This window comes from Oncorhynchus keta, chromosome 11 (assembly GCF_023373465.1).
Source record: "Oncorhynchus keta strain PuntledgeMale-10-30-2019 chromosome 11, Oket_V2, whole genome shotgun sequence".
In the NCBI taxonomy this organism is placed as follows: Eukaryota; Metazoa; Chordata; class Actinopteri; order Salmoniformes; family Salmonidae; genus Oncorhynchus; species Oncorhynchus keta.
The window spans coordinates 30,776,300-30,791,465 of record NC_068431.1 but is presented as its reverse complement, the minus strand read 5'-3'; the positions used below and the strand labels follow the sequence as shown (position 1 = coordinate 30,791,465).

The 15,166-nt window shown below is 40.4% G+C and overlaps 1 protein-coding gene across 1 annotated transcript in view; it reads left to right on the top strand.

Annotated features, from left to right (window-relative positions):
• The first annotated feature begins 311 nt into the window (after window positions 1-311).
• LOC118390059 (delta-sarcoglycan) overlaps window positions 312-15,166 on the top strand; it is a 255,077-nt gene continuing 240,222 nt past the window's right edge. The window contains exon 1 of the mRNA XM_035780224.2: window positions 312-827. The gene's annotated coding sequence lies outside the window, so the exon portion shown is untranslated. The remainder of the gene's footprint in view (window positions 828-15,166) is intronic.

Below are 15,166 nucleotides of genomic sequence, written 5' to 3'. Positions count from 1 at the left end.
CATCCTGCCTTTCTATTCCTCTTCCATCCAGTCTTCTTTCTCTCTCTCTCCTCACTCTCTCTTTCCTCCTTTGGATTTCAAATCATGATCCTCTCTGCTGCAAAGAACTCCACCTACTCAGCGCTGCTAATGTAGTCACTGACAGTGCAAGTGTTCTTCCTCCCTCGCTCTTTCCTACTCTCTCTCTGTTGTGCTCTCTTCTGCTTCTCTCTCTCCTGCTCACACTCGCTTTCCCTCGTTCTCTCCTACTCCCCTCCTCTCACTCCCTCTCTCGCCTTTTCCCTGTTCTCTCTCGCACACACACTCTCTCACACACACAAACAAACACACTCTCTCATAGCTCCAGTCCCAAATAAATAAAGAGGCACAGAAGGATGTGGGGGAAAGAGAGAGGTTGCTGCTTTAGGAAGAACAATGTTGATGCTACCCAACCTTCTTAATCTCCTACCTGCTTTTGAAAACGTGTGAGGATTAAAGGCGCGTGGCGGTGTTCACACTGGGATTTCTACATCACAAAAAGATGCTCAGTTCTCCCTCTCCTGCCCAAGCCACAGAAAAGAGGACTACTGTTGAGCACTTGTATCCTCCTGTTTCAGTTCTACCTGCCTAACAGTCAGCCCTGCACAGCCACCGGAGGCAATGACAGCCCTGCTGCTCTAGAGCCCCATGGAGCACAGTCCGCTGCTGGATTCCATGCTTTTGTAGATATACATTAGAAGGAATTCCTTCTTAGAAGCCAAACCGAGAGAAAAGAAACACTGGCTGCTCATCAGCTCTATGGTTTTCTGACTTGTCCAAGACTGTGATTTTTGGCATCTGACTAAGAGGTAGGTTCTTGCTTTACTTTATCATGTGTTTTTTGGTTTGTTTGTTTTCTGCACTGCATACTGTTGAAATAACTGTTCTCTTCTTCAAGAAATTATCACACTCAGTGACATTTTGATCAAAGGGAGGGGTTTGCCAAATGTTGTGCAGTTTGATGTATGGTTAGTTTTTAATTGTCTTATTTAAAAAGAAAAAATGTCCCACTTACACTTGGACGACAGTAAACCATGGCTCTGTCTTCGGTACTGTTAGAGAGGTTAATGACCAGCTCATTGACACAGATGAATGGTGACATAGATACATTCCCAAAAATGTCAAATTCTTCCACATGCAGGATGAGAAGTCAGTTTCAGTCTAGAAAGCTTTAAATCTGCTGCTTTATTGCAGGGAACATAAATAATACTTTAGCATTTCATCTCAGCACGCACATGGTACTTTTATCAAGTCAGGAGTCAAATTAAAATACTGTAAATAATTTGATAATGGATGCAGATTACATGGGACTTGAGAAGAAGGGTGCTTACTCTAGGTGACTGAATAGTTTCTTACAATCAGTAGTTGGAGATTTGGGCTCGTGTTTTTTGTCACTGTTTTGAATGTTTTCTCATTTGGACACTATGTGATAGGCTCTCCCCAGAAAGAATCCTCTCTCAGTGCAAAAAGGAGAGGGGTTACATATTAGAATGAGACGGTCGGGTGAAGAGAGAGGTGGATTAATATTGGTTATGCCTTCTTCCGTTACTCTCTGATAGTGAGAGATCACTCTGTACTTTAAGTGACACACATACACACATGAATGCTGGCCTGATGCATATCCCACAGTTCCTTTCTGTATGGAGTTCACACTGTGCAGGATGCATATATGCCCAGAGGGGAGACATGTGTGATCATATACACCTATTATGTGGCTTGCAACTGCCTGGTGTGCCTGGCCTCGGAGGGAGAGAATCTATCCCCAAAATTACTACATTTCACTGGGAATGAATGTGTAATGAGCGCTTGGGGGGCAAGTTGGTATCCTACCCGGCCACTGAAGAGAAATCCCTCCATGTGTTTGGAGGAAATCAATTGACAGATAGACAGAATTAGCTACTTTGTTCACCTGCTGAAGATAAGATTGCGCTGCGCTTCCGCCTTTAGCATTGGTCCGGCTCTAGAAAGATGCAGTAGAGGGAACATTGCTGCTCACAGAAGTAGATACTTATTGGGGTGTTATAGAGCAGCAGGGGCTGCTCAGTGCAGGGCAACGCTGAGGTTCCTACTGGATTATGATATTGTTGGGGTGAATGTAGAAGATGCTGTGATTACAGAAATGTGGAAAGTGTTTGAGATGGAATTTACACCTTTGATGATGCATACTGCATCATGGTAGGTAAAATGTTCTGATTTTAACAGCTCCCTGTCTGTGTTCATACATAAGCATACGCACACACATGCACAAACGCACACAAACAGAGTAAGCACATTAGATTGAAAAGGACATCACCTGAAAGTCTTAGGACTTTATTAAATGCCAAAGACAGCAAAGATACCCTTGCCTCACCATTCGATACAGAATTGCCCCTCAAACAACTCAAGCCCTTTTACATATCTGACCTCACTACTCAGTGTTCTTGTTACATTCAGAAAGTTCTGTGTGTGTCAAAAAATGAGGAATATGATGTTAATGATATGAATAAAATGCACTTCCTATCCCTGGAACAGACTGTGACTGAGCCAGCCTTTAGGAAATATTTTGTCTTCTTTTTGGGTATTTAAAAAACGTTTTTTTTCTGTTATTGTCAGGCTTCTAGTGAGGTTGAAAAGCAGTCTATTCTGGGTAAGCCTACATTTTCTGTTATTGTATTTTCTTCTTTTTAAACTTCATTTAACTAGGTTAAGTCGGTTAAGAACAAAGTCTTATTTACAATGACGGTCTACCCCGGCCAAACCCTAAGGACGACACTGGGCCAATTGTGCTACGCACTATGGGACTCCCAATCACGGCCAATTGTGTTACAGCCTGGAATCAAACCATGGTCTGTAGTGACGCTTCTAGCACTGAGATGCAGTGCCTTAGACGGCTGCGTCACCTGGGAGCCCTTCTTACTGTAGTATTGAATCATGTTTGGGCCGTGTGAGGAGTAGATATCAACTGTGCTTTGAGGGCAGAGGAAACTGGAGACTGACTTTGCCTTGACTAAGGAACAGGCAACCAGACCTCCTCTAATTGGTGGGACTCCACATTCATTTGTGTTTAAAAATGTACAACCGTAAAACCCAGTTAAATAATTACATAATATATACAAAATTATCGCATTTCTGTTGAAGTCCCACAAGAACAAAACCCTAAGCTGGATGCAGGGCTCGGAGGAGGAAAGTTCAAACTAAGCACCAGAAGGCAAGTCTCAAATAAATGTGAATACATACTTAATGGGGGTTTGCGAAACCATTATGAATAAATAATAAGAGGAGTTGTCCTTTTTTGTTTTTTGAATGCTCACAGATGAAGCCAGTATCCTTGGATTTAGGAAATAACATAGAAAACACACTTTAATGGTCCTCTGTCTGGTTCTCAATGTACCTATATGCTTCCATTGTCTGTCTGAGGACAATCACAGACCCTGTCTTATGACAACTGTATCTCTCTTATGACAAATGTATCTCTCTCTACGGAATGATTGGTTTGTTTCAGTGAAAACTACTGTCAAGAATTCATGTTTTTTTGCTTTGTATTTGTTTTTTTTATTCTCTACTGATAGAAATGGGTGCAAACTTTGTAGATGTGCAAACTTGGCTTTGTACATTACTACAAATATGAATAGCTAATTATGGAAAATAAGATAAACAGGATTAAAAATATATATATAAATATGTATATGTATATTTTATTTTATGACTGTATATAATGCAAATCGAGGTGAGGGCGACGGAAATCCATTTGGCGGTTGATCTGTTTCTGTTCTGTGGGTGGCACTGTGTGCTTTTTTCAATGGAAGGGTCTCTCCGGGGCCTTGGGCTCCAGGGGGTCGGGGGTAGTCTGCCGGGCATTGGGATGACAACCCAACTCAGGATGAGGAGGGGTTTTAGAGGGTGGAATAGTGGTGACCAATTGGAGGTTTACTTAGTAGCAATGCAAATATCATGGCTATATCAACAGCTATATAGACAGCTATATAGACACTCAATCATCATGTTACTTTTTAATGTTGCGTTTAAAAACATACATTTAATAGATAAATAGAATTTAACCTTGTGTCTCATTATGGTGAAATAAGTATAGCCAGTTATAATTGTAATGGCTTACAAGCTGACTATACCGCTCGCGTCACATGCGCAGACGTTGCAAAATACATTTAGAAATCTATATTATTCAATTATTGCACCCACACTGCTCGCGCGCGCCAACGAGCGTCTGCGTTGCCAAGGGCTAAAATAGAAGTCAGTTCTATTTCTGATGCAGATTGTGCTGCAAGTCCTGCCTCTCCCATGTACTCATTGGTTTATTGAAGAAAGTACCCATGTGCCATCTCCTCATTGGTTATACCCACATGGGTGACTGAAATACGAACGAGGTCGGTGGCGGTAATGCACCTGATTTAAGAAAGTTGCCATTCGCAATATAAAGTCAAGAGAAGAAAAGGCCTAGGAGGAGAGATGACTAGAAACGATTCGGTTGACCGTTTTGGATGAATTGTCGGAGTAGAGGAGCTTGTGCATTTCAGGTAAAATAACAACTCAATGTTTATATCCCAGGACAAATTATCTAGCAACAGCAAGCTAGCTAAATAGGACAAATCAGCTAGCAAGTGCTAGCTAGCTAAATTGCCATAAAGGTTTAATGCTTTTTGACCTGTCCCCAAATTAATGCAATTGGTTCAGAGGTTGTTTTGATATCTTAAAATGTGTGTCATGATCGCGTTTGGTGTGGGGGGGGGAACATAAATGGATGCACGATGGCGCAGATAATAAGAAAAGACAATCAGTATTTAAGAGAAGGAATATAATATCTATTGTTTACAGGAAACTCATTCAACAATTTTAGATGAAGTTTTGTGGAAAAGGGACTGGGGGTGAAATATATTTCTCCCAAGGGCAAAGAAATTCAAAAGGGGTGATAATATTAATTAACAGTCATTTTGATCCAAAAGTGCAAATTGTCCAAACAGATCATCAAGGTAGATGGATTATTTTAAATATGTTATTGGACGATAAACAGATATGGTTTATTAACCTATACGGTTCAAATAATGATGATCCAAGCTCCTTTGAAAATATACACTACCGTTCAATAGTTTGGGATCACCTAGAAATGTCCTGGTTTTTGAAAGAACAGCACATTTCTTGTCCATTAAAAGAACATCAAATTGATCAGAAATACAGTGTAGACATTCTTAATCTTGTAAATGACTATTGTAGCTTTTTATGGAATATCTACATAGGTGTACAAAGGCCCATTATCAGCAACCATCACTCCTGTGTTCCAATGGCACATTGTGTTAGCTAATCCATGTTTATCATTTTAAAAGGCTAATTGATCATTAGAAAACCCTTTTACAATTATGTGAGCACAGCTGAAAACTGTGACAGTGAACAATCAACAGTGATTCTAGGCAGACTTCCTTTGTCCAGTGTCTGTGTTCTTTTGCCCATCTTAATCTTTTCTTTTTATTGGCCAGTCTGAAATATGTTTTTTTGCAACTCTGCCCAGCATCCCAGAGTATCCCGGTGTCAAACTTGACACTCTAATGTACTTGTCCTCTTGCTCAGTTGTGCACCGGGGCCTCCCACTCCTCGTTCTATTCTGGTTAGGGCCAGTTTGTACGAGATCTTCAGTTTCTTGGCAATGTCTTGCATGGAATTTTGGGAACTCCTTCAATACTGTTGGAAAAGCATTCCTCATGAAGCTGGTTGAGAGAATGCCAAGAGTGTGCAAAGCAGTCATCAACGCAAAGGGTGGCTACTTTGAAGAATCATAAATACATTTTGATTTGTTTAACACTTTTTTGATTATTACTCAATTCCATATATGTTATTTCATAGTTGTGATGTCTTCATTATTATTCTACAATGTTGAAAATAGTCCAAATAAAGAAAAACCCCTGAATGAGTAGGTGTGTCCAAACGTTTGACTGGTACTGTATGTCAAATGATTGATACACTTGATAAAGATGAGCAAAAATGACTATAATTTTAAAAAAAATTTAGCATTCAATATAGCTCAGTGTATTAATTATTTATTGCATATATTATTTTATACTAATACAATTGCTCAGAGAAAAATATATTTTGTTTAGGTAGCACATTTTTATTAATTAACTATTTTTTTCTGAAAAGGTTGGGGTCAAGTTTCAGCATCCTCTCAGAGGCAACCAGGTCTTTGGCTAAAATGTCCTAGTACTGGGTGGGTGAAGTTCATGATGCAGTTGACCTTAAAGGGCCCCAGGATCAGTGGAAGCAAAATAATCCCATAACATCAAAGATCCACCACCATATTTTACAGTGGGTATGGGGTTAATTTCTGCTAATGCATTCTCATAATGACGTCAAACCCATCACTGGTGCACTGGGCCAAAGAGCTCTGTTTTCATGTAATCTGACCAAAGCACGGATTCCAATTCAAGTGCCAATGCCATTTAGCAAACGTGTTGCATGACATGAAAATAGAGCTCTTTGACCATGCATATCTGGAAGGATTCTGTATAGAGGAATGGTCTAAGATCCCTCCCAATTCGTTCTCCAACTCATAAAGCATTTTAGAAAAAGGCCCAGTGCCGTTATCCTCACAAGGTGAGCAATTGAAAGTTATTGAAAATAGTGGTGTCAATAGTTTTTACCCTTAACTTTTTGAGAAAAAAGGTATCAAAATCTCTTTCTCTGAGAAACTGTGTTAGATTAAAATAATATAATCCCTTCCCCCCACCAAAATGTGGATACAATATAGCTCAGTATTTGAATTATTTATTTCATACAGTAATTTTTTATCATCCTTATCAAGGGTGTCAATGATTTTGGACCCCACTGTACAGTGTGTGTGTATGTACATTTGTCTATGTGTGTGTGTTTGTGATGGTGTACTCACAGTGTCTGTGTGTGTGTTGTCGCGCACGTGCATCCATATCTGAATGTGTTTGCTTCAACAAATGTACACCTTTATTATTATTCATGAGTCATTCTCTATGGCAACAAGACATTTTACAACCTGCTGACAATGTTCACATCGTGCTTGTGTTGCCATTTAGATGAATGTGGTGCTGCATTGTGTTTTTAAGGCACTGAAACTTTGTCATGAGCAATTTCAATTATTCCCAGAGATACAATCTGTCCTCAAATTCCAATAATGCTAGTATTTTTTAAATGTTACCTTTATTTAACTTGGCAAGTCAGTTAAGAACAAATTCTTATTTTCAATGACAGCCTAGGAACAGTGGGTTCAGGGGCCGAACGACAGATTTGTAAGTGTCAGCTGGGGGATCCAATCTTGCAACCTTGCGATTACTATTCCAAGGCTCTAACCACTAGGCTACGGAAACATTCTTCTAATGTGGCTTTGTTTACACATGCAGCTCAATTCTGATATTATTTTTTTCAAATCTGTCTTATGACCAATCAGATTAGACTGAAAAAGATGTGATGTGAAATGTCAAAAGACCAATTAGTGGAAAGAATATCATATTTGGGCTTCCTATGTAAAAGCAGCTTATGTGAAATACTGCTTTCGGTCCCAATTAACAGCACAGATCTTACAAGCTGAAAAGCCCTAAACAGTTGCAGGGTCTATGCGTATGACAGTGTATACACAGTGTAATTAAACTGTACAAACATGATATTACCATGTTGTTACTATATAAGGCATACAAGCATTTCGCTACACCCGCAATAACATCTGCTAAACATGTGTATGTATCCAATAAAATTAGATTTGATTTGAAAACATTCAGACCCCTTCACTTTTTTCCACATTTTGTTACATTACAGCCTCATTCTAAAACGTATTAACTCATTTGTCCCTCATCAATCTACACACCATACTCCATAATGACAAAGCAAAAACAGTTAGAAATGTTAGCAAATGAATTTAAAAAAACAAAAAACTGATATCACATTTACATAGATATTCAGACCCTTTACTCAGCATCTTTGGCAGCGATTGCACCCTTGGGTCTTCTTGGGTATGACGGTACAAGCTTGGCAAACCTATATTTGGGGAGTTTCTCCTCTTCTTCTCTGCAGATCCTCTCAAACTCTGTCAGATTGGATGGGAAGCGTTGCTGCACAGCTATTTTCAGGTCTCTCCAGAGATGTTAGATCGGATTCAAGTCTGGGCTCTGGCTGGGCCACTCAAGGACATTCAAAGACTTGTCCCGAAGCCACTCCTGCATTGTCTTGGCTGTGTGATTTGGGTCGTTGTCCTGTTGGAAGGTGAACAATCGCCCCAGTCTGAGGTCCTGAGCGCTCTGGAGAAGGTTTAAATCAAGGATCTTTGCTCCGTTTATTTTTTCCGCTATCCTGACTAGTCTCCATGACCCTGCCGCTGAAAAACATCACCACAGCATGATGCTGCCACCACCATGCTTCACCGTAGGGATAATGCCAGGTTTCCGCCAGACGTGACAGTTGGAATTCAGGCCAAAGAGTTCAATCTTGGTTTCATCAGACAAGAGAATATTGTTTCTCATGGTGTGAGAGTCTTTAGGTGCCTATTGGCAAACTCCAAGCGAGCTGTCATGTGCCTTTTACTGAGGAGTGGCTTCCGTCTGGCCACTCTACCATAAAGGCCTGATTGGTGGAGTGCTGCAGTAATGGATGTTCTTCTGGTAGGTTCTCCCATCTCCACAAAGGAATTCTGGACCTCTGTCAGAATCTGGTTTTTGGTCACCTCCCTGACCAAGGTCCTTCTCCCTCTATTGCTCCGTTTGGCCGAGCAGCCAGCACTAGGAAGAGTCTTGGTGCTTCCAAACTTCTTCCATTTAAGAATGATGGAGGCCACTGTGTTCTTGGGGACCTTCAATGCTGTAGACATGTTTTGGTACCCTTCCCAAGATCTGTGATTCGACACAATCCTGTCTCTGAGCGTGTCGGACAATTCCTTCAACCTCATGGCTTGGTTTTTGCCCTGAAACACACTGTCAACTTTGGGACCTTATAGAGACAGGTGTGTGCTTTTCCAAATCATGTCCAATCAATAGAATTTACCACAGGTGGACTCCAATCAAGTTGTAGAGACATCTCAAGGATGATCAATGGAAACAGGATGCACCTGAGCTCAATTTTGAGTCTCATAGGAAAGGGTCTGAATACCTATTTAAATAAGGCATTTCTTGTTTTATGTTTAATACATTAGCAGTAATATATGTTTTAAAAAAATGGTTTTGCTTTGTCATAATGGAGTATTGTGTGTAGATTGATGAGAAAAATGATTTATTTAATCCATTTTAGAATGAGCCTGTAACGTAACAAAATCTGGAAAAAGTCAAGGGGTCTGAATACTTTCCGAATGCACTGTATATAAGGCATATAAGGCATATCTATTGTAAATAAGGACCTTGCATTATTTTGTCGACCCATATGATCATAGAATGGTGTATACGGGTAGAAATCACATTGGAAGAATCATGGTTTTTTGATTAAAGTAAATCAAGGCATGAGTCACCTTCGAAGTGGCCATTGGCTTGGCAGATAGATTGTAATATGATTATAGACCTATGAAACAAGACATTGAAAAATCACCACTTTGCTGACTGATTTGATTGGATGTTTAGGCACATGATTCACTGTGGTAGTTATTGACAAGTAGAGTTAACACAATTTCTGAGCACCATCAATGGTATCTAGTTCTATTCTTGAACTGATGGTGTTTTAAATTGAGTTTCACTCTGCTGTCACATCTAGTGGGGTAGGCATATTTCTTCAGGAATTGAGGAGTATAGCTACCATGTTAATATGTAATGTGAATGGCACCTGTCAGGTTTAGCTATTGTACCTGCACTTTATGTGGATTTAAAAAATCTGAATCATTACTCTTAGTTTAAGATATCTGGCAGAACAATTGACTTGGTCATGTTCTTAGATTTTGGAAAGTGGTTTGACACACCCCTTCTCAGTTTCATCATTCCCTTTGGAAATGTATGTTTGGCAATGTTCCTTCCAAGGTGTGGGTGTATGCTATGTATGCTAGTGATGTGCAAGAAGGGTACGAAGGGCTTACCCTGTGATAATCTTTTTTTAAGCTGTTATGAAAAGAAAATCTAAAATACATTTAAGTACAATATATAAAACATATATTTTGTTTTTGTTATCTAATGTTTTTTCTTAACGATTCTGTTGATTTTTATGCTCAAAATCTCAACATTTGCTAAAACTGCATCAAACCTCAGGAAAGGTGCTAGCATCCCTTGACTTTAACTGAACAAAACTAGCTAGCTAGCTTTTGGAGGGTTCGAAGAGTGGACCGTCAACTATAATAATAGACGTGACTTTATTCATGACAGGCAAGGCAACCACCATCTCCATCATTGCTAGCTCAGGCAGGTGAACAGTGAGTACTGGACTGTCTGAAACGTCATTACCAATTAATGATTTTTACCCAGGCTTTTACACATCTTAGACATTTACTTTTGCTTTGTGGATGTAGTTAGTGGGAATGGGGCTTCTCCCGCCGCTCAATGCGGGCCAAAGCCTTGGCTTCTACAAGATGGAAGTGACTAACTAAACTACATCCATTTTACGTGTATGGCTGTCTTGCAGTAATGCATGCAGAATAAAATAATGGATATGGGGTTCTGCTGTGACTTCTAAAATGTTGTCACTGAGAGTGAAGGACAGATGAATGGACATCATTTACAAGTAAATGTAGCCCTAAATGCTTTTTCGTTTGCAATTTGTCGGTTAGGCTCCTGTTGAAGCATGAAAATAGACAACATCCCTTTGAATGCATTTGATTTATCAAGCTAAAATGTCATTTTGGTTGGACACTTCTAACATTTTGAACTGCATTTTTCAGTCATTTTTATTTTTGATATATAATGTGTGTGTAATAATACTTCACATAATAACATTATTTTGTGTGTGTGTTTGCACGCGCCACGCATTGAAAGACTTGTAAATCCATTGTGAAAGGTTTGCGTCTTGAAATATTTGGATGAAATCAGTCCATATATTGCTCACCTATCAGTTGTGGATGCTACATCGGTCTATGGCTGAGTTGAGTTGAGCAGTGTGTCATTATGTCGGATGATAGGAAATATGCATGTTGCCATCAGAGGCTATCTGGCAATTCCACACCAGCGGGAGTGGAAAATAATGTTGGTATCTCAAATTGTTCTGTCAATTCTCACACAGGAATGTAGGAAGGATGTTTAATATTTTTATCACAAACCATTTTTGAGAATATCCTGATGAAAGTGGCCATTTTACATTCCTCCTGTAAGACCCGATGATCAATGAACTTTAGTTTACGATTGTAACCATTGTAACCACAGCGTATTCGTCAGAAGCCTTATTACACTACGCCAGCCATGATTGGCTGGGCGTTGAGGCATGTGCATCGGGGAAGGGTGTCCCTCCTACCCTATAAAGGGCCCAATGCAGCATATCTAAGTCATTCAAAAATAAGCCACACCTCTTCCTCACTCATACTATCAGAGAACCGGGTTACAGTCGTAACCTAAAGTTATCTTTCAAGTATTTGTTTCGGTATTTGACTTATGGCTTATACTGACTCCTGTATTGTCAGACAAGCTTATCCTGACGACCGACACGTCCTGCAGGTCAACACCAAGAGCTGGTGGGGATTGAGCCACGCCTGTGTGTTCGGTTTCAGATTCCCCGGCAGGAGGCTTGGTGGCCTGGCCTGAGGGGATAAATTAATCTTCATCTCCATCCGATTATTCCAAAAGGAGCCTGTCGGAAAACCCTGAAAACCCTGCGTGACTCGCTAGCCTGCGATGGAGGCTCTTCACAGAGATGAAGGCACAGTGTGGACAGGAGCCGGGGGAGGCTAATGCTTCCTGGGCATGTTGCAGCCCAAGGCATGCAGAGAACACCAATTGGGTGTCCTTGGCCAATATCTTATTTCCACAGGAGCAGATTCATCCCGGGAGCTTCTCCTCGTTTGGGTTGGGAGATGCTTGGATGCAATGTTTTTAGTTGTCAGAAAAAAACTAGCGTGTTAGGCTAGTCTGATAGCTAGCGATTAGAGTTTGTTATCTCTGACAGTGGCACGCTGTGAGATGGCCGGATACCATTATCGAAAGGAGTTGTTAGAAAATATATCTTGGTGTAGCAAATAAAAACTTCTTGTCAAAGTAAAAATAAAAACAAGCTAGCTAGCTTGCCAATGACTAGTCACTGTTTGGATACAGCTAACTTGGTCGTGAAGGAATTAGCCGTGTCACAGCTGTACCCGTTCCTCTCTCAAATTATTTTACTAGGCAACTATTTTTTTTAACCTTTATTTTACTAGGCAAGTCAGTTAAGAACAAATTCTTATTTTCAATGACGGCCTAGGAACAGTGGGTTAAGTGCCCTTGAACAGAACGACAGATTTTGTACCTTGTCAGCTCGGGGATTTGAACTTGCAACCTTTCGGTTACGAGTCCAATGCTCTAACCACTAGGCTACAATCCTGAGAATAGCGCCTGGTGAGTGAGTTGTATGCTTATGTTGGTGGACAGTTGAGCTATTTCTGGAAAATTCAGTCTTGTCAAGGTAAGCTTTCTGATGAAAAGTGAGAAGAGGTGTTTGATTGACTTAGAGACGCTGCGTTGGGCCCTGTATAGGGTAGAAGGGACACCCTTCCCAGACGCACACGTCTCGACGTCCAGCCAATCATGGCTGGCGTAGTAAAATGCGTTTTCTGACGAATACGCTGGGGGCATATCCCATAATGAAATACCGAATAAATACTTGAAAGAGAACCATATAGTGGTTCCTCCTTTAAAAGTTGCGAGCTTGCACCGCAGGACTTAGAGGTACCCAGCGTCACGGCTTCATTGCTCCAGACCACCACAAGGGGGAATTATGCTTTTGGATCCCAAGGTTTTTATATGACCAATCACATCGAGTGGTTCCAATGACAAATTTTGACATAAGCCACTGGTCCCTAGTGGCGTTCTTCAACAAAGATGGCTGACAAAACATTACCTAAGTAGTTATAACGTCATAACAAGTCAAGCAAAAAATATACAATTGAGAGGAATATGTTAGTTAGCATAGAGACAAACGTTTGTGCATATTATTGTCATGAAGTTAATTTTTGAAAAGCACTATTTCGAAAGTTATCTGACTAGCTAACATTAGCCAGCGAGCTAGTGTTAGGAGAATGAATGTAATTTCTGTTGTTTAATGATTTAGGGACTCCTGAGAAAATCAGCAAAACAAGCTATTGCCTTGCGAAACAGTGGATGTAAAGAATCTTGCTCGCTAAAGCATTTTCTGCTAATTGAATGTACAATTGTGTAAGCTTGCCTTGCAATGCAGCTGAAGTAACATAGCTAGGTAACTATTTACTTGCTTATTGAAACGATCTGAATTTACAAACTGACAATCTGCCAATGCTCTGAATGTATGAGCGTCACATATTTTCTGTTCCATCCTTATGGAAACCCAGAGATTTTTTCATTTTTCATGGAATAGAAACAGTATAATATTAATCAAAAATAATTAAGCAAATACCTGTCAAAGGTTTGAACACACATACAGTTGAAATCGGAAGTTTACATTCGTTTTTCAACCACTCCACAAATGTCTTGTTAATTCTTATGGCTGCAATCCCGTTAACGGGATGATATGACAACAGCCAGTGAAAGTGCAGGGCGCCAATTTCAAAACATCAAAAATCTCATAATTAAAATTCCTCAAACATACATATATCTCATAAGATTTTAAAGCTAATCTTGTTGTTAATTCCACCACATTGTCCAATTTCAAATATGCTTTACAGCATTATGTTAGGTCACCACATAGCCACAGAAAAACACAGCCATTTTTCCAGCCAAAGATTTTCCAGCCAGTCACAAAAACCACAACTAGAGATAAAATTAATCACTAACCTATGACTTCATGTTACACAACACATGTATGTTTTGTTTGATAAAGTTCAAATTTATCAAAATATGAGTTTACATCGGCTCATTACATTCACTTGTTTCAAAAACATCCAGTGATTTTGAATAGCCACATCATTAAACAGAAATACTCATCATAAATGTAGATGATAATACAAGTTATACACATGGAATTATAGATATACCTCTCCTTAATGCAACCGCTGTGTCTGATTTCAAAAAAACTTTACGGAATAAGCAAACCATGCAATAATCTGAGACGGCGGTCAGAAGAATTAGTCACAATAGCCGCCATATTGGCGTCAACATAAACAAGAAATTACATGATAAATATTCCCTTACCTTTGATGATCTACATCAGAAAGCACTCCCGGAATCCCAGGTCCACAATAAATGTTTGTTTTGTTCGATAATGTCCGTTATTTATGTCCAAATACCTTCTTTTGTTAGCGCGTTTGGTATACATATCCAAACGCTCATACTGGTCAAAATCAAATTAAATCAAATGTATTTATATAGCCCTTCGTACATCAGCTGATATCTCAAAGTGCTGTACAGAAACCCAGCCTAAAACCCCAAACAGCAAGCAATGCAGGTGTAGAAGCACGGTGGCTAGGAAAAACTCCCTAGAAAGGCCAAAACCTAGGAAGAAACCTAGAGAGGAGCCAGGCTATGTGGGGTGGCCAGTCCTCTTCTGGCTGTGCCGGGTGGAGATTATAACAGAACATGGCCAAGATGTTCAAATGTTCATAAATGACCAGCATGGTCGAATAATAATAAGGCAGAACAGTTGAAACTGGAGCAGCAGCACGGCCAGGTGGCCTGGGGACAGCAAGGAGTCATCATGTCAGGTAGTCCTGGGGCATGGTCCTAGGGCTCAGGTCCTCAGAGAGAGAGAAGGAGAGAATTAGAGAACGCACACTTAGATTCACACAGGACACCGAATAGGACAGGAGAAGTACTCCAGATATAACAAACTGACCCTAGCCCCCCGACACATAAACTACTGCAGCATAAATACTGGAGGCTGAGACAGGAGGGGTCAGGAGACACTGTGGCCCCATCCAAGGACACCCCCGGACAGGGCCAAACAGGAAGGTTATAACCCCACCCACTTTGCCAAAGCACAGCGCCCACACCACTAGAGGGATATCTTCAACCACAAACTTACCATCCTGAGACAAGGCTGAGTATAGCCCACAAAGGTCTCCGCCATGGCACAACCCAAGGGGGTTGTGACCACATCAGTGAATCAACCCACTCAGGTGACGCACCCCTTCCAGAGACGGCATGAG